The sequence below is a fragment of the Tupaia chinensis genome, unplaced genomic scaffold (genome assembly GCF_000334495.1).
Source record: "Tupaia chinensis unplaced genomic scaffold, TupChi_1.0 Scaffold140308_1, whole genome shotgun sequence".
Taxonomy (NCBI): Eukaryota; Metazoa; Chordata; class Mammalia; order Scandentia; family Tupaiidae; genus Tupaia; species Tupaia belangeri.
The window spans coordinates 281,652-301,337 of record NW_006200185.1 but is presented as its reverse complement, the minus strand read 5'-3'; the positions used below and the strand labels follow the sequence as shown (position 1 = coordinate 301,337).

The window sequence follows — 19,686 nt, the reverse complement described above, 5'->3', positions numbered from 1 at the left end:
CCTCTCAGGACCTTGGGCACGCACGCACATACGCCCAGTGTGAGTTTTAAGCAGCCAGGTCTGGGACTTGAACCACGGTTGACTACATGAAAGTCCAGCAACGTAACCATTACTCCATCTGCTGATTCCTCTTTTTTGTTTTTTAATGAAAGAGAGAAAGGAGGAGAAAGAGGGGGTAGCTGTTCTTGACAGGATCTCACTGTTGTGATCCTGTCCGAAGGCTCCTAGTTAACTGAGGTTACAGGCACACACTATCACAACCCAGTTTGTTTAGGCTGGTCTAGACTAAGGAACCTGAGTCTTCCATGTGACCCCAGTCTATTCACCTCTTAAACAACTGCAGTATTGCCCTATCACTTACACCACAGCTGTGAAAAAAAAATTTTCTATATGTTTACAATTTTAATTATTTCAATTTGTAAACCTTGTTAAAGTTTTTTTTACTGTGCAACAGGATGCTAAGAATGTGGGGTCAGCCTGTGGCATAGTGGTTAAGGCGATGGACTCCCATATAACTGACTATAGTACGAGTCCCAGGCCCCATGGCTTGAAATTCATGCCGGACACCTGTGAGTACAGGCCCAAAATCCCAAGAAGAGAGGGGACTGTGGTATAGACATCCCCCCAGGGGATGATTTCTTGTTTTCTGTCTTTCCAGTGAGCACACAAGTCATATAGTAAAAAAATCTCTCTTAAAAAAAAAGAATATTATTTGTTGATACTACTCAAACCCCAAAAGGACCTACCTGAAAATTTAACTATTTAAAGCAATCTTCATAAGTCAGAAAGCAGACCCTACAAGAGGAATTGAGATTCCTGTGAGGTACAGTTAACTGGTAACATGGAACAAGGCCTTTGAAGAGGCAGCAGGCTAAATTAATTAAGAAGGGAACACACTATGTTCACAACTTGATTACCAAGCTGTTTGATTCCCTCAAAACAATAGCCCTTATTTATACCAACTATATGAACTTGCCTTCTTTGGCAGTCCTTCCAATTATCAAGCAAATAGTGCCCAAATTGTTGATCTCAGGCTTAATAAGCCCATTCATGCTATTATTTCAGAGTTAGGATCTGCTGAATATTTTTCCTTAAAACAAAGTAAAAGGATAACCGCAATAACTTAAATGTGAAACAGTTTGGTTTGCTTCTCTATTTAGTACACTATAAAAATCCATTTTCTAGAGTGTAAAATGGTAAGGAAGAAATTTAAACCAGAAGTCATAAACAAGACATTAAAAGTAAAATTTCTGTAGTCATTTTTGAAATGCATTTAACAAACATTTCTCCCTGGCATGGGTGAAATCTTTTCATCGGAATTACTGTTGATTTGGTGCAATGTGTCCTTTTGGCATGAAGATGTCATTAAACTATTTGGATTCCTTTCTTTTCCTTTTCCTTTTTTTATTTTTTTAAGAGAGATATTTTTGCTATAGAGCACATGGAAAAACAGAGAGAGACAGACAGAATGTGAGAAATAATCCTCCAGATGTAATGGCCCTTCTCCATTCTCTTCTCAGGACCTTGGGCATGCACCCACATTCACCCAGCATGATTTTGAAGCCATCCGGTCTGGAACTCGAACCACGGATGGCCATGTGAAAGTCCAGCAACGTTAACTGCTATGCCATCTGCTGGTCCCTCTGATTATTATTGATAAAAGTTTTCTTAAATTCTTATAAACTATAAATGCTTTCACAGTAACTTGAAATGCAACATAAAAATCCAAATGCTGTAATTTAGAAGTATGCAGGTGAGTGTGCACGTGCACACATACATATACACATCTTGAAAACGCAGCTTTAACGGAATTTAGTCCTCAGAATGTGATATTCATTTCAACCATCAATTCTGAGATGTTTTACCTAAGAACTCTTCTCCCCCCCTTGGAATATGTGACAAAATAAATGCAGTTTGGGAAACACTGGTTTAGATTATTTTTACCTCTATAATAACTTCAAAGGCTTAAGTTTTCCAACATGTAACAAAAATTGCAACATTCATAGTTAAAAAGGAATTTACAGAGCATTGATGAGGCAATGCTTTCTCTCTTTAATTTTTTTTAAGAGGTTTTTGCTATAGGGCACGTGTGCTGCCAGGAAAGAGAGAGACAGAGAAACAGAAAGTGAGAAATCACCCCCCAGGGGGGATCACCATGCCTCAGTCCCTTCTCCATTCTCCTCTTGGGATCTCTTGCGCACACACACACACACACACACACACACGCGCCCAGTGTTGAGTTTAAGCAACTGGGTCCAGGACTCGAACCATGGTCAACTACATGGGAGACCAGCGACATAGCCAGAATGCTAACTGCTGGTCCCACAATGCTTTTCTCTTTCACCAGAGTCAATCTAGATATTAAGTTCAAGGCTTAAGTGATATTCTGTACAAATGATCATCAACCTCAGAGAAAGGAGGAATAAAAATATATTCTAGAAGACAGAACAGGGAAGATGATTAAAAGGAAGGGAATTGAACCTGGCCCTGAATTTTTTTTTTTTTTTAATTACACATTGAATTATTTATTTGATAGCTTTCTCTACCCTCTTCCATTTTCATTGATTCTGAACTATAAAAAGATGTCATTCATATTTTCACTAATTCAGTAGCACTCTCCTGTCTCTGAAGCCAATTAAAAACAATCTTATCTGTTATTTTGGCTGAATTCCACTTTTTTGGGGGGAGGATTCAAATCTATTCCAGTTCTTTTATGACAAGCTTAATCCTCTACCTTTAGGGCAAAAATAATAAACAGGACCTCAGACTCAGGTTCACTAAAGTTCTGCACAGATTATTTAATCAGACTGCATAAATAACATCTTGACTATTAACAAAGGTATTGGGAAAGGAGGATAGCCACTCAACACATGTTTTGTGCTGGACACTTTTTTTTGCCAGAGGGCATACACACACACACACACACACACACACACACACACACACAGAGAGAGAGAGAAAATCCCAATATGGGGGTGTAGTCAGGCTGTATCATTTCTCCATCCTGTCAGGATTTGGGGCATACCCACTAAACACCATAGGGGCCCAGATTCAAACCATAGTTGTCCATGTAGGATCTAGCTCCCTCAACCATTACGCTAAGGGCCAGCCCAGAAAACACTTTTTGTATTCACTTTTATCTCCTTCTCATCAGTCATTAAGCACATCTAAGTCACCCTTACCCTAAAAAACAAGACAACCCTACTTTTCCGTAATCTAATATCATTGTAAAGTTCTAATATTTCTTATCCTTCATCATCAAATATCTCAAAAAAGTCATCATTACCATTTTCATTTTCCAACTTTTCATTTATTTCTCAATCCACTGTAAACTAGCTTTCTGGCCTCTAAAAAGTCAACAACAACCTCTTAAATGCTAAAACTAGTGGCCTTAACTTACATGATTCTGTGTTATTCATGGTCCCCTCTTCTAGAAATTTTCTCCTTTGCTTCTGCAACACAAAAAGACTTTTTCTCTATTGCTGTCCTGGGCCTATTTTGGCCATTCTTAGGGGTAAGAGATTGAAAATCTCTGGCACTGTTATTTTCTGTGCTTACTGGACAAATTTATTCCAATTTTTCCCTGAATTATTCTACATGGCTTCACTAGCACTTTATTCTACATTATTTCATGCTCTTCATCCACCTCTCAAGTCTCTTCCTCTATTTTTTTACATTCTACTTTAGCATCATTCAGCATATATTCAAATAACCCTTTTGTTACACCAATATAGGTAAGAGATTAGTGCCAGCTTCACTTATAAAGAAATAATGTCTTTACTGATGGAAGAGGTGGGCCATGGGCCATGAGACAGTCCCCAAATGATGAAGATGATGTGTGTTGGACGGGGGTTGGACTGTACATAAAATGTGTGTATGCAAAGATGTATTATTTTAAGCCCAATGCTTATTAGATGCCAAAGAGAGTACTTACCTGGCTAGAACCAACTGTATTTCATAACTAAAGGAAATTTTCTCATAACAAAATACAAGTACCTAGCAGAGCATCTGGCATACAGTAATTGTTCAATAAATGTCAGTTGACTCTGAATAAACACCTATTATAGGACATTTTTATTGGGTGTGAAAACGGGGGTTCAAATTTTATTCCTATATATAAACTCCTGCCTTCAGATATTAAGATTGATTTAAAAGTATAATACATTCCTGAAGGTGAAGGTGGTTATAAACACTGCTTCTGCTGCCACCCAAGTGCTGCAAGTGCCATTGTCACCTTGCCTGGGTCTGCCAGCATAAGGAAATGTCAAGGGACAGCCGGGGCTTCTAGCATCTTATATGGCTAATACTATACCGCTATTCATGCCAAACAAGTCAGAAAGGGGTCTTTAATTGCACAAAAGCAATAGGTGTCAATGTTATTTTCTGACTTCCTACTTCTGAAATCTGTGCTGCTCTGGAAAGTAAAAGTATGAAGCCTCAGAAGTCTGGATGTATGCTTCCTAAGACTCCTTTTATAACAATGCAAGGAAATCCAACTTCTCTTCACTTTAAAGAAGCCTGCCATTGCAAGAAGATATTTTGTGTTGTTATGATGTGCTTTATTATTATCCAACATGAGAAACAACATGAGTAAGAACTTCTCTCCTGGAGCTGGCATGATCAAGCTTTTTACTTATTTATTTTTTAATTTAATTTGAAAACATCCAATCATTGCAGGCTTCCTCAAAGTGCTAATGGCTGCAATTCTTGAGACTAGGGGGTTTTCCTCACTTATCACTGAGGAAAAATTCTGCTAACAGCAATATCAACATCTTTACTCTCTTTTGGCCAATAGGGTTCCATGGAAATGAGGAATGTGGATAAGGGATTATCTAAGCAACAGACTAGTAAATTTCACATCTGCCTTCTCCCCTTCCTTCTTCCTCCTACATTCTAGAAGAAAGTATGCCCCCACAGTCTCACTGTATCCTGAGGGGAATTTCCACTCATAATAAACAAAATAAATTCACCTGTCAAAGGTCTTGAGTTCTGTGTATATTTGAAATTTTCAAATGTAATTTCCAAGGTGTGTTACACAATAGATCATAACATTTCCCAAACAGATCATGAAAAGCTAGGATGCTGTGTGAAATGAATGATAGCTTAGGGTTTAGTTGGGTTTAGCACAACCTCTCGCATAGGTTTGGCTTATCACTATCAGTTTACCAAGTAGCCTATGACCAAAAACCCCAGAAGATTTAGGTGAAAAAGCAGCTGATACCCCAAAACAATGCCTACGTTTGTTTGCCTAAAACACACAACCAACTATATGCTTGCCACAGCTGAAAATTCCAAACTCAAATCACTCACACCTTATTTGACCTACTCTGTGCTACTCTGTGTGTGTTATTTATAATGAAATAGGTGCTATAGGTAAAGGACTTCTCTATTCCCATTTTATACCTATTATTGCTTTCTAAACAGATTTAACATTTTATAAGTGGGAGTTAAAAGAGACCACAGAAATGGATGGAATTTTGTCCATCAACTATGTTTAGTTTTTATCTTCATGAATACAATAATGTATATAGCATGGGTTTTTGTGGGGGAAGGGCTCAACGGTGTAACCCTTTATTATGGTGCTTACTTGCTTTTACATTTCACACAACCATTAGATGTGTAGTCTCTTCTGTTCTTGTGAAGAACAGAAAAAGTTGTCTGAGGAAGATATAAACTCATGTACAATCGGGGTTTCTTTACTTCCTCGTTAAAGCTGAGATTATCTTTTATTTTCAGTGTAGTAACTTAGGTTTAACATTTAAATATCTATGACAAAAAGCCTAAATGTATTTCAAGTCCTCAGAGTTGGGATCGCAGCACTGACATGAGGCTCTGAAGGATGTCTGCAAGAGACCTTGGGGAATGAATTCAACATGTTGGGGTGTTTTAATGGCACTGGGAGAGAACTGGGAAAGGAAGGACGGTGAAGTCAAGAACCTCGTGATCCTACCTTACTACTTTGGTACCTTAGAAGGTAATATTGTCCTCTCCCTAACAAGAATGTAATTCAAGGAATATGCACAAATTGTCCAGACTTCTAAGATTCCAAATCTCCTAACAGATTGTACTCAGTACTTAATCTGGTTGCATGAGTAAATTTTTGTCCCTAGTACTGGGCTCAATATTCATCAATACAAAATAAATTTTTGAAAAGGATATAAGCTTACTATATTCTTTTAATTTGTTAGAGGGTGTGTGTGCTCGCCAGAGACAAGCGCAGAGAGAGAGAGAAAGAGAGAGAGAGAGAAAGCACCCCTCTCCCCATTTGGGATGGTCAGGCACAATCCTTTCTCCTCCATTCTCCTTTAGCAGTTTGGGGCATGCATGCACATGTGCCTAGTGCATTTTTCAAGCTGCCCAATTTAGGACCAGAATACAGTTGGCCATGGGGGCTCCAGCCACATTAAACATCATACCACCAGCTGGCCCAAGGTTATTTGTCTTATTTGTATAATCACACCCATTAATATCCTCAGTGTATTTAACAGGCATTCACAGGCTTGTACCTCCAGTCTACAATTTTAAATTAATCTTAAAGTGTGTCTGTGCTCATTGCAGAAAAAGATTGCTGCCTGCAGGTTTTGTTTCAGCTTATGGTAAATGTGTACATTTATATTTATGAATCAGTTTGTTTTCATCTTGCAAACATATGTTCTTTTTTTTATTTTTTTTGAGAGGTTTATGCTATAGGACATGTGTGCTCGCCAGACAGACAGAGAGAGACAGAGAGACAGAAAGAAAGAAATCACCAGGGGGGATGGCCCCGCCACAATCCCTTCTCCTCCATTCTCCTCTTGGGATCTTGGGCACGCACGCACACGTGCCCGGCGTGAGCCACCGGGTCTGGAACTCGAACCATGGTTGGCTACATGGGAGTTCAGCGACATAGCCATTACACTAACTGCTGGTCCCCATGTGTTCTTTTGATATGACCTTTTTAATTTGTAAAAACCGATATAATTTTTTGAACCCCGTTAACATACATTTAATTAATCTATAAAAGCTAGGTTTTTTCTATTCATTTAAAACATTTAGAAAATACTAGTGCCACTAGAGCTACCTCATATCCAATATCCAACTATCCTGAGATTTTTAGTTGTTATTTTTTAAGACATCTTTTTTTTTGTTTTTGTGCTTAGCTAGTTTTATTTTCTGAAATACCACTTGATAAATTAACATCATATTTACATAAAGTTTCTCCTTTCAGGACTACGAAAAAACCTTAAACATTACATTTTATAGCATACCTGTTAGCAATATATCTCACAACTCAGTTTGAAAAACAGATTCATCAACTATGAAGGAACTTAGCCAATCTCTCTGAATAAGTAAGCACCAAACCCCTCAGCATCCCTTGACCACTTTCCCCTTGATAAATGAGGAAACATATTTCTGATTCAGTTTGAAATAATACCCACTAAAACACTGATTTTTAAACCTATTTGGCAGCAACAAATAGTAAGAAACACACTTTACATCCTAACTCAGTATGTATGTGCATGGATTTGAATAAGTCTCACCGAAAATACCTAACCTTACTATACATTCTGATATTTTCTTAGTTTATTTTATGGAATTTTGTGTAAAAGAAATGCTAGTCACAACCTACTCAATGGATTTCATTATTCACTAGTGAGTTGTTGCCTACCACTTGAGAAGTACAGTGACAGAACAAATAAACTTTTCTATTCCCACTAGGTAGTGTTGCTGGCTCTAACTACAGTAGGGTATATCTTCATTAATTTTGATGATACTCATTCAGAATGTGGTAACTGAGTCTGAACCAGTTTGAAGCATATTTTTAGATTACCTATAAAGATAGGGTTTGCCAAACAAAAGAGCAATGTCAAGAAGATGAAAAGAGTATTTAACATCTTAGGACACACTTCTAAGATTTTTGGATTATTATTTAAATACAGATGTGCTAATTACAAATGAATGTTAATATTTAGACCAATAGGACATCTACTTAGGAAAACCTCATTTACTCTTAGTCAGAAACATTTCGTAAATGGAATATTATCTTTAATCTGAGCTAACAAAATTTTACTGTAGCTTAACATTCAAACTTAAGCATGTTTGAAAAATAAAATCATGCTTGGGAAAATATTCTTTTCTCTCATCGGTCACTTTTTTGTTTATAAATCTGGGTGAGGCATCATCTAATATTAACGGTAATGCGTATACAGTTTATTTATAGAGTATTTTAAACTTCAAAAAGCCTTTCATTTTTGTGAACTGGTAATGACCAGCAACCCCTGGATTACTGAATATTTAAAAAGCATATAATGACATTTACCAGACTCAAAAATGAAACTTAACATTTGGTTCATTCTGAATGTGACAGACTACTCCATCCCATGAAGAAATCCAGGTGTCTGGCCTTCAGTGATTGCCTCTATTTTAGAGGTCCAGTCCACTTCTGCCACCCAGCCACTCCACCAAATATGGATGATATGAAATAAGTTAAAATTTCAAGGTAAAAAGACCAAATCAAGTTTCGGAGTGGGAGGAGATCAGGGTGTTACACAACCTCCTTTATGTGGAGGTACCTACTAAAGAACTCAGAACAGATATTTATCTTTTATAAACATTTAGCTTTTGGGCATATGAAAGCTTAAGTGAAGGGAGTGAAGGACAGGCTAGGAAGTCAGGGATTCCTGGATGTGAACCCAGCCTCAATCTTATTCTGTTTTTGCTCTAAATCAGTGTCAAACTCTTCACACCTCAGCTGCTTTATAGCAGGCAAGAATTATATTGGAGACAAAACTGTTCCCTGGAAATGTCATGGGTTAAATGGTTAATATTACAGCCCTCAAATGTTCTTCCCCCCAAAGCAAAGCATTCTTCATGTATATTATTTACCTTTATTATATTAGGGGATCAAAACACAATATATGTACCCTGTTAAATTGATCCTGTAAAAAGATCATTCTTCCCAATCCTTTCCAAATTTTTATTTACATTACTAGTGATCAGTTATTCAGCCAATTAGGAAATTCAATCATGTGATCTTAAATGTATTTAAAGTAGTTCTAACACCTCTACGTTGAGCATGTTTGGACCCTCTTTATTTGGCCCCTCTCCACTGGGCCATCAATCTAAAGGAAATGCCTTCCCCATCCAAGTTCTGACTTGGCATCCTATGAGAGAGTCAGCTTGTCTATATCAGGAAAAGTTTTATTCTCCACACTAGGAGACACCACATCCATATCTAGCTCTGCCCACTTCAAAGGACAGAATGTGGTTTTGCTTTCTCAATACTTCATGAGAAAAGTGACCTAGTCCCTTCATGACATTTAAGGAATGGTCCTCTCTCCTTGTATTTGGACTGTTGGTCCTTCCAACCAGTCATTATGTGGCAGGAAATGCCCTCCTCAGCAATCACTATTGTGTAAAGCCATAAAGTTTAGAAGGCCCATGTAATCCCAGACTCCAAACTACATATATCCACATGTGGGGGAGGAGGGTCTTGATTATAAAAGCCCTGCCTTCCAAATTAAACTCAAACCACATGATACAGTCTATAAAATATACAAAAAATGTAGTCCAGTGACAGACTTATCATGGCCTTATAGAATGAGGCAGAAAAGACACCTCTATATGGAAAACACAACTACTTTTGACCCAAAGAGCCCCTAAATGTGAAGTTAAAAACAAATCAGCCAGCTGTCATCTTACTAAGTTATGATGGAGATCAATGCAACCAACATTTCCTGTCATTACTTGTCACCATTTCTGAGTGCTTCTGTCTGAACTGCTTTCTTAGATGGCTAAAAATATTGCAGAGATTTTTCAAGTATAGGCACAAGACAACAAGAAAGTCTATACTTGAAAGTGAAAAATACTACTTTTTGAAAAAAACATTACTTAGCACAGGCCAAACACCCAGTCACTTGAATTTCTGCATTATACTGAATACAAAAGTAACAGAGTACTTTACTAAAAGTACTTAGAATTAGGTATTAGATAACCTAGCCGGTTCCTGATAATTGAGAATCAACGTTCAGAACCATAGCCTTCATGCACCTGCTTAGTAGGTGATACAACTGCACACCACAATATCCCAGAGAACTAGTTTCTTAAAGTTGTTCCTCCTTTCTTCTTTCCTCTGTCTCTCACATTATCATCACTATCATCCCACAAAATGTAAGTTCAATGGATGTGCATTTATGAGAACTTTCTAATTAAATCGTATTTTAGATCCTATTATTCCTATCACGCTCTCCACAAAACAGAGAGATATTTTTGTCTTTTTCCAGCACTGTGAAATGCCAAGCCCTAGGTCAAATTTCTCCAGCCTGTCAACTTCTCAATCACAACCAAGCTTTGCAGGGGGAGTTTCAGCAAGAAAGTAAAAGCATTTTGCTATAGTAACGCTGCTATATAGAATCACTCAGCATGCACAATAAATCTCTGGCAAAACTAAGTTTATCTCTCTGAGAAAGAGGATTAATAGATGGTAGAGGGCAGCTACTCAGTCAAAAGTCCCGCCAACATCCAAGGTCTTTCTCAAAAATACACGCCCTTAGTTAGCCTGCCAATTTGAGTCCAGGTGGACCCTGGCTTCAGAAAGCGAACAGGGCACTGCTGCCACAACCTCTTCCACAGAGTCTACCAATATGGGCATTCAAGAAATGGATCGGGTTCCACAGGCAAGACGCCCCAGCTTCCTCCCAAGATTTTACATATTTTGAAACCCTTAGATATAAAATATGACTCTCTCAGGTTCCTTCTGTTTCACTTCATACTTTTGGATGAGCTAATAAGGTTTCTCTTCATGCTGTTCAATTTCTTGGAGAAAAACACTGACATAAGCAAGTTGTGAATTTAGATGTTTCCCAAGTCACTCTGAAAAAAAAAAAAAAAGCCACTGCCCCCCATCATCACCACCACCACCGATCACATACACTTCTTTGGGATCCTCATCAATCACAAATAGCTTGAATTCTAAAGAACATCAATGTGCCCTTTAACAAATTAGCAAACGGCACCCATAGTCAGACCATTTATTGAGTGCCTACTTTTCCCAGGACAAATGCCAATGCTTCAGTTGAGAGCTGAGGTGAAATATGATCCCCACCGTGAGCCATGGGTCTTGTTGAATTTGTCTCTATATATTTTAACTAGAACTCAAAAAAAAAAAAAAAAAAAAAAAGAAAAACATTGTAGGACTATGAATCCAATCTTAAGAAAGCATCTTAAGAAAGCAGCCACCTTAATAGGATGTGACAATCACATTTTCTCCAGCTTATAAAGCAAATGAAAAAAAAATTCATACTATGGGATATATGCCCAAGCTAATATTATACACAAGTGCTTTCTTGCAAAAAGGTGGAAGACTACAAATCAAAAGGTGAAATGTGAGGTCTCTGGCTCTTTCTCTCTCTCACTTTGCTAAAAGGCCACCCTTCCCATCCCACTCCCCAACACATCTCTGGTCTGATTTCTTCATAGTGCTGTAGAGGAGAAACTGCAAGAGCTGTACCTCAGGAAGATGGTCCTCTGGGCACAAAAGATGATTGTAGTGGATCTGAAATGGCAGTTCTTGTCTCTTCTACTGTGTAGACTTTGCTTTCTGGATACAGTAAAAAGAGGCACTATTCACACCTGTATCTTGGTAAGTAAAAACCTATGCAAATCCAGCCTCTAAATGGGCAATCAAGTGTCTGACTGAAAATGAGACAGCTCAGTGTCCTTTTTGGGTTTCGTCTGTGATTTCATCACTTTTTAAACTTTACATGACAGGCACTCAATTCACAGTATTTATTTTCTTCCTTTTTTATTTGGTGGAACAATTTAAAGAACTGTTTCTACCTAACTTGATGTCAAAGACTGAGTTCCCTGGGATGTGTAAGAGGTCTACAAAATACAACTACATGTGACAGAAAAACAGCAGCTGACTTTCAGCCAGTCCTTGCAGTCTCAGCCCAAAGGCAGCCACTATCTCCTTCTCCCTGAACTTGTTAGAGCTATCACTGTGAACTTCTGCAGCACAATCTAGTGTTCAGTCTGTTGTTTTTTCTCAGTCAATTAAAATTGAAAATCATGTTGCCTGAAATCACAGAATAATGTTCATAAAATGCAAGAACAAGTTAGAAAGACTAATCGACTCTTTCATTTATTTAACTCTCTTTTTGTTGTTACCATACTATGCCTGTATGTACCAGGCACTGGGGATATGCGGTAGAGAGTCAGCCACCTGTCTAATGATGAGTTACTGGTACAAACAAGGAAACCTGAATGAAACTGAAGAGACCTTTCTCAAATTTCCACACTAGTTGCAAGCAAAGCCAAGTAGCTCAGGATTTAAAGAACTTGATGGGACAACTTTAAGCCAATTTGCATGATTCAAAATTAAATCAAAATCCAGCAAACTGTCTGTCTCTAGGATGCTCCCATGGCCTAAGTAGATCAAATAGCCTGCTGGAAGTCTCTAGTGCCAGTCCCCAGCATTTCTGTTCAGACTGCCTTTTCTCAATGGGAGGCCTTTTCTTTCTGGGCCCTTGGAGTTCACTGACTCTACAAGTAGAAAACAGACTCTTGCCTAAAAGCAGAAACAAGTAATTCTTTCTTCTCATAAGCCACCTTAATGCTGGTGCATGTAGGACTTCAGAGTGGACATAATATTTTAACAAGCATGACTAATGAGTCCTAAATCTCTAATCAGGCTCTTTTTAGTCCTTGGTACTTTGTTCTCATGGCTGATAAAAAGTGTTCTGGTATTACTATGCCTGAACCTCTTGAAAAGCAACATATAGGGACCAGCAGTTAGCGTAATGGCTGTCGCTGGACTCCCACGTAGTCGACCACAGTTCCCGTCCCGGACTCGGTGGTTTAAAACTCACGCTGGGCACGTGTGCGTGTGTGCCCAAGATCCCAAGAGGAGAGTGGAGGAGAAGGGATTGTGGCGTGTCCATCCCCCCTGGGGGGTGATTTCTTGCTTTCTGGTCTGTCTCTGTCTGTTGAGCGCACGCGCCCTAAAGCAAAAAAAAAAAAAAAGGAAAAAGAAAAGCAACATATAGGGACCAGCAGTTAGCGTAATGGCTGTCGCTGGACTCCCACGTAGTCGACCACAGTTCCCGTCCCGGACTCGGTGGTTTAAAACTCACGCTGGGCACGTGTGCGTGTGTGCCCAAGATCCCAAGAGGAGAGTGGAGGAGAAGGGATTGTGGCGTGTCCATCCCCCCTGGGGGGTGATTTCTTGCTTTCTGGTCTGTCTCTGTCTGTTGAGCGCACGCGCCCTAAAGCAAAAAAAAAAAAAAAGGAAAAAGAAAAGCAACATATAGGGACCAGCAGTTAGCGTAATGGCTGTCGCTGGACTCCCACGTAGTCGACCACAGTTCCCGTCCCGGACTCGGTGGTTTAAAACTCACGCTGGGCACGTGTGCGTGTGTGCCCAAGATCCCAAGAGGAGAGTGGAGGAGAAGGGATTGTGGCGTGTCCATCCCCCCTGGGGGGTGATTTCTTGCTTTCTGGTCTGTCTCTGTCTGTTGAGCGCACGCGCCCTAAAGCAAAAAAAAAAAAAAAGGAAAAAGAAAAGCAACATATAGGGACCAGCAGTTAGCGTAATGGCTGTCGCTGGACTCCCACGTAGTCGACCACAGTTCCCGTCCCGGACTCGGTGGTTTAAAACTCACGCTGGGCACGTGTGCGTGTGTGCCCAAGATCCCAAGAGGAGAGTGGAGGAGAAGGGATTGTGGCGTGTCCATCCCCCCTGGGGGGTGATTTCTTGCTTTCTGGTCTGTCTCTGTCTGTTGAGCGCACGCGCCCTAAAGCAAAAAAAAAAAAAAAGGAAAAAGAAAAGCAACATATAGGGACCAGCAGTTAGCGTAATGGCTGTCGCTGGACTCCCACGTAGTCGACCACAGTTCCCGTCCCGGACTCGGTGGTTTAAAACTCACGCTGGGCACGTGTGCGTGTGTGCCCAAGATCCCAAGAGGAGAGTGGAGGAGAAGGGATTGTGGCGTGTCCATCCCCCCTGGGGGGTGATTTCTTGCTTTCTGGTCTGTCTCTGTCTGTTGAGCGCACGCGCCCTAAAGCAAAAAAAAAAAAAAAGGAAAAAGAAAAGCAACATATAGGGACCAGCAGTTAGCGTAATGGCTGTCGCTGGACTCCCACGTAGTCGACCACAGTTCCCGTCCCGGACTCGGTGGTTTAAAACTCACGCTGGGCACGTGTGCGTGTGTGCCCAAGATCCCAAGAGGAGAGTGGAGGAGAAGGGATTGTGGCGTGTCCATCCCCCCTGGGGGGTGATTTCTTGCTTTCTGGTCTGTCTCTGTCTGTTGAGCGCACGCGCCCTAAAGCAAAAAAAAAAAAAAAGGAAAAAGAAAAGCAACATATAGGGACCAGCAGTTAGCGTAATGGCTGTCGCTGGACTCCCACGTAGTCGACCACAGTTCCCGTCCCGGACTCGGTGGTTTAAAACTCACGCTGGGCACGTGTGCGTGTGTGCCCAAGATCCCAAGAGGAGAGTGGAGGAGAAGGGATTGTGGCGTGTCCATCCCCCCTGGGGGGTGATTTCTTGCTTTCTGGTCTGTCTCTGTCTGTTGAGCGCACGCGCCCTAAAGCAAAAAAAAAAAAAAAGGAAAAAGAAAAGCAACATATAGGGACCAGCAGTTAGCGTAATGGCTGTCGCTGGACTCCCACGTAGTCGACCACAGTTCCCGTCCCGGACTCGGTGGTTTAAAACTCACGCTGGGCACGTGTGCGTGTGTGCCCAAGATCCCAAGAGGAGAGTGGAGGAGAAGGGATTGTGGCGTGTCCATCCCCCCTGGGGGGTGATTTCTTGCTTTCTGGTCTGTCTCTGTCTGTTGAGCGCACGCGCCCTAAAGCAAAAAAAAAAAAAAAAGGAAAAAGAAAAGCAACATATACAGGGAGTATATGCATACATATACCTAGATACACACACTACATACACACACATACACACACACACTTATTCATACACATACACACATTTAAATCAAATTTCCTTTCATTCTTGCTTTATCTTGAGTTCTGAGTAATGCATCTTTTTTCTAAAAGTTAACTGCCTACAGTTGACCATTCAGAAGCCCCAGGCTCTCAGAAGAGCTTCCTGAGTCTCAGAGAGACACTCTTATGTCAAATATTTATTGTAAAACTTCTTTCCTTTCATTCTTAGAATTGGAGAAATATTATTAAAACATAGGTATTTTTCTGTAATTTTCCAGGATGATATAAATATGTGGCTATATAAATTACTATAACCTAACCAGTAATTTGTACACTCATGCACATGTGTGTTTGTGTGCCCAGGTAACTTAGGAGTACTTTTATCATCCAAATAAAAATGATCAGGTTCCATTTCTCAGATCGTATTATTTTCCCCCTCATTCCTTTAAAAACACTATTTCTCAGTGTAATGGGCTGTGTAAAAAGTCATGACATACTTTTCTGTGTTTTTCTATACAAAATGCATCATGACTTTTCTGACAACCCAATAATGCCAAATAGAACTCAATGGTGGATTTATAAAGGGATCTTCAAAAAACTTAATGAAAATGCGTATTATGAAGAACTATGCATAGATTCTTAAAAGTTTTTTGCACCAAAGTAAATCTGTATATTAATTCTATTTCTCCGCAGTTTGATGTACAGTCATTTATGTTGTCTTCACTACTAGAATGACCTGAAAACAATATTTTCTGATCCGTTTCAGTCATGTGGATATATATCATTAACATCCGATAAGGTAATTGATGCCTTATTTATCCTAATTCTCAAAGTTGCCTTTATAGCTTTGTCATTTGGCTACCTTGACTCAATATATCACCATGCAGGAAGAGTAGGATGCTATGGAGCTGTATGGTTTCTTCGAGATCTAAAAGCCCACATTAATACAGATTTAACTGTTTTCTTTTTGGTCTATAATTCATGTCTGTTGGTTGTCTAGTTAGTTTACAAATTACTTGCTTCAATTTTATTCTCTTAGAAGGGAATTGTCCACCTCATTTTATCTGAAATTTGGGTTTCTTTCTCTATTTTTGAAGTAAGAGTTGTATCACACCTAGAGAGAGTTAGAAAATCCTACAAATCCTACAAAGAAACACAACTTCTGATTTTTATTTTCTTGACATCACAAATATTTATAATGGGGACTATCCATTTGTCCAACTTTGTTGCAAAGTCTAGGTAATCACTCATAGGAAAACTCATAGAGCATAGGAGAAGCTCAGTGAAGTTAGAAGGTGAGTGTAGTAGGGTCAGCAGGTGACCTGATGGTTGAGGCAACCACATAGCTGATCACTGTTCGAGTCCAAGACTTGGCAGCTTGCTTTCTCACTTTCTTTCTCTGGTCAAATTTGGAAAATAATAATAATAAATAAATAAAATTAATCATTCTTTTTTTAAAAAGGTGAATGTAGCCAGGATGCTCTTGAGGACAATTGATAGTTTTAACATAGCAGCAGTTATTATCTAACTTTAATTACAGGATCAAATTATTTGTCAAGCATGTGCTGTAACTTATTCTTGTATGCCATATCCCAATCCCTGTTTGCAATCCTATCAGACAACATTATGTATTTCAAAACAAAAAAAGTCTGTCACCTTTCTGAATTTATTGGATATAAGCAGGATAAGTGTACAAATTCATGAATGAAATCTTCATCACTTTAGGGTTTCTCCCTTCTTCTCCTTCTTCTCCTTCTTCTTCTTCTTCTTCCCTCCTCCCTCACAATTAAAGACAGCTGGGTAGAGAACAAAATTGTGCTTCAAACTATATTGTCAACATCTGCACAACAGCTAAGAGACGGTTACTGTTTCAGCATGTACAGTATGGTAGAGCTTCTCAAAAGACAAAACCTGTTTTTATTCCTAAACTTCTGTGATTACTTTTGCATATTGTCAACCAAGACAGATGATAATACACCTACTGGTCAAAAGGATGAATTACACAAGTGCCTGGAAGATGAGAGGGCAAGAGAACACATTTGAGGCAAATACTGACAGAATGCACATAATTAAGGGAATGTGCATTTTAATCTACTTTAAGTTCTTAGATTCTTGCAAATACATGAAATGGCTTCTGTTTAAATTAAAAGCTAGGGACAAAATCTGCTCCTCTTTGAGTTTATAAACTATACCTTCTTTTTAATCCAACATTCATTTATTAGGCACCTACTTTGAGCAAAGCATTATTACTTGGGTAGTAGAAGCTGAGTGCAAGGGAATACCAAAGGTACTTGGGTTACTAGTTCCTAATCATAGATTTTTGTCCCTTTTAAAATGCAGCTGTTGTGAAATACCTGAAGTGGACAGTTGAGGGGGAAAAAAGTTATTTTATAATAGTCATGGGAGTCATTATGAGTGCTTAAAGCAGCAAGAAAATTAGAAATATAAGTAGTTCTTAGAAGCAGAGCAAAACATGTAGTCAGCACCTCTAGCCCAGCACTCTATGAATTTGCTCTCAAAATATTTTTTTCTGACAAATTCTCATTTTCATACAAGATCTCCAATCTCATCAGTATATGAGACAATAGAATGTTAACTGACAAAATTTCCTCAGCAGTTTAAACTGATTTAAACATCAGTTTAGCTTATCTATTCTGGTCCCATGGTTTGTTATTTATTTATTTTTTTTAAGATGCATTTGTTTGAAGTCTTTCAGCAGCAAGGCAACACATCCAGAAACCAAAGCCTACTGAACTGAGGCCTCAGTATGTAATCACACACACACACACACACACACACACACACAAAGGAGGGAGAAGTTATTCTTTGTCATCCTCCTGTTCCAAAAATGTAAGTTTCTATTTGCTTCTGGAACTTTCCTTTCAGGTGTGAAACAATCAATTGCCCCATACATTTCCCTTAGAAAATATCTGAAAAACGAACACAAAATATACTGTAAAGTCCATTGTAAGCAGTTTTGTTCCTTGTTTCTAGGTATACTACAGCACCTAGACAGGAAAACTCACCATGTTTTAATAGGTGCCATACAATCTCTTTCCTCCTTTTCCAGACACTTGCTAAATTTAGTAGCAGGAATATCTGCCAACCAAATAGCTTCTATAGCATTGGTAGAGGTAGGAAGTGAACAAGGTAAAATAATGCCAGATGGACTATAGGCAAAAGCCCATTTAGGCTATAGATGGAGAAGTTTGGGTAAATAAGAAAGCATCCCTAGAAATGATTACACGTTAGGAGAAAAAAAGGATTAAACAGTATTTAAACATTAAGGACCAGATTTGCATAAGCAAAAGACAAACTGTGTATGTAATCAGGGACAATCTGAGATCTCTGATAAACCTCACTGGGGGGAAAATAAAAAACAATACTTGGATGAATTCTAGTAAGCATTTATATCTAGTCATTTGTACAGCTGTATTAACAGTCTGTTTCCCAACCATTTTATCAGTAATCACCCAAAGACCTATTGATTAATCCAGGGAGTCAGCACACAGAAAATTACCAATCATTTCAAAATTAAATCTTGCAGTGGGTTTATTTGATGCCTTCTCATGGACTCTCTGTATGCATATGGAGAAGCCATGGGATCTGAGCGCAATTTACAAATATCTAGGAAAAAAGAAACTACTCTAAAACATTAATTAAAGAAGCAATAAATTCATCTGTTGTACTATATACACCAATACGTAGACAGGTCTCAGAAAAACACACAGTAGGTCTACTAAAATATTTGTAAAAGTACACGAGTGAATCAACTCAGTGTCAACTTTCTCTACTAGCTTAGGTTTAATTTCGTTTTTTTTTTTTTAACCACAAAAACTTACTGTGTGAATGTCAAAAGCCAAAGTTACCTTTTTAATAGTCTCCTAAAACCTATCCACATGCCCTTCAGACCCCAGTAGGAAAATGAAACAATCCAAACGTGTTGGTCCAGGGCGGGAAGAGACGCGGTTCTGCAAGGAAGCTGTCACTCCGCTTAGGATACCGCAAGAAACTGGGGGAATTAGTCCTTAAAAGCATTTGCTGATGATACGCCATGCAAGAAGGTCCTTTATTACAAGAAGAACAAGGATAAGAAGAAAGTCGACAAAGAGAAGGAAGAAGAGGATCGCAATAAAGTTTCGGTGTTACTTTTCCGTCTTTTTGCCATTCTGTAAGATAAAGTTTAAGAGACACTGAACTCCGTCGGCTTCCTAGATGAGCGGTCACTCACAAATCCCAACTCCTCTCCAGCCTTACCTTGTGCAGCTAGCGCAAACCCAGAGGCTAAGGGGCCCTGCTCTCAGCGGCAGCGGTAGGGGCAGCGACAGCGGCACATGCCATCTGTTAGCTGCAGAAGCAAAAGCAGCGCTGCGCGAAGTGGCCCCGGTGCCGGGAGAGCCTTTAGCAGGGGTGTATACTGAATGCCGCCATTTTAAAGCGAGGTTCCTGAAATCATTAGATATAAGCAAATTAAAGCCCGCCCCACCTACATAACTTCGGGGCTGGGACGTGGAAACCGGGCTCCAAGTCTGCCGCTGTGGGGTATAAAATGTCAAGTCTGGAGACACGCACCGGCGGACTCGCGGATGGAAGCGACAATCCCACCGCTCCCCTCTCCCGCCCGTCCCCCGTGCTTTTGCCAATCTGCTCTGGGCCCGGAGGAGAGAGTATGTTCTTTTCCGAACTGCACCGGGGCCAGTTCCCGGGGCCGGCGGGCGCGCTGGGAGAGGGGACTGGGGACCCGCGCCAGCGCTCCCCCCGGCTCCCAGC

At 39.7% G+C, this 19,686-nt stretch overlaps 1 protein-coding gene across 1 annotated transcript in view; it reads right to left on the bottom strand.

Annotated features, from left to right (window-relative positions):
* MBNL3 (muscleblind like splicing regulator 3) overlaps positions 1 to 19,460 on the bottom strand; it is a 122,865-nt gene extending 103,405 nt beyond the window's left edge. The window contains exon 1 of the mRNA XM_014593324.2: positions 19,174 to 19,460. The gene's annotated coding sequence lies outside the window, so the exon portion shown is untranslated. The remainder of the gene's footprint in view (positions 1 to 19,173) is intronic.
* Between the last annotated feature and the right edge of the window lie 226 nt (positions 19,461 to 19,686).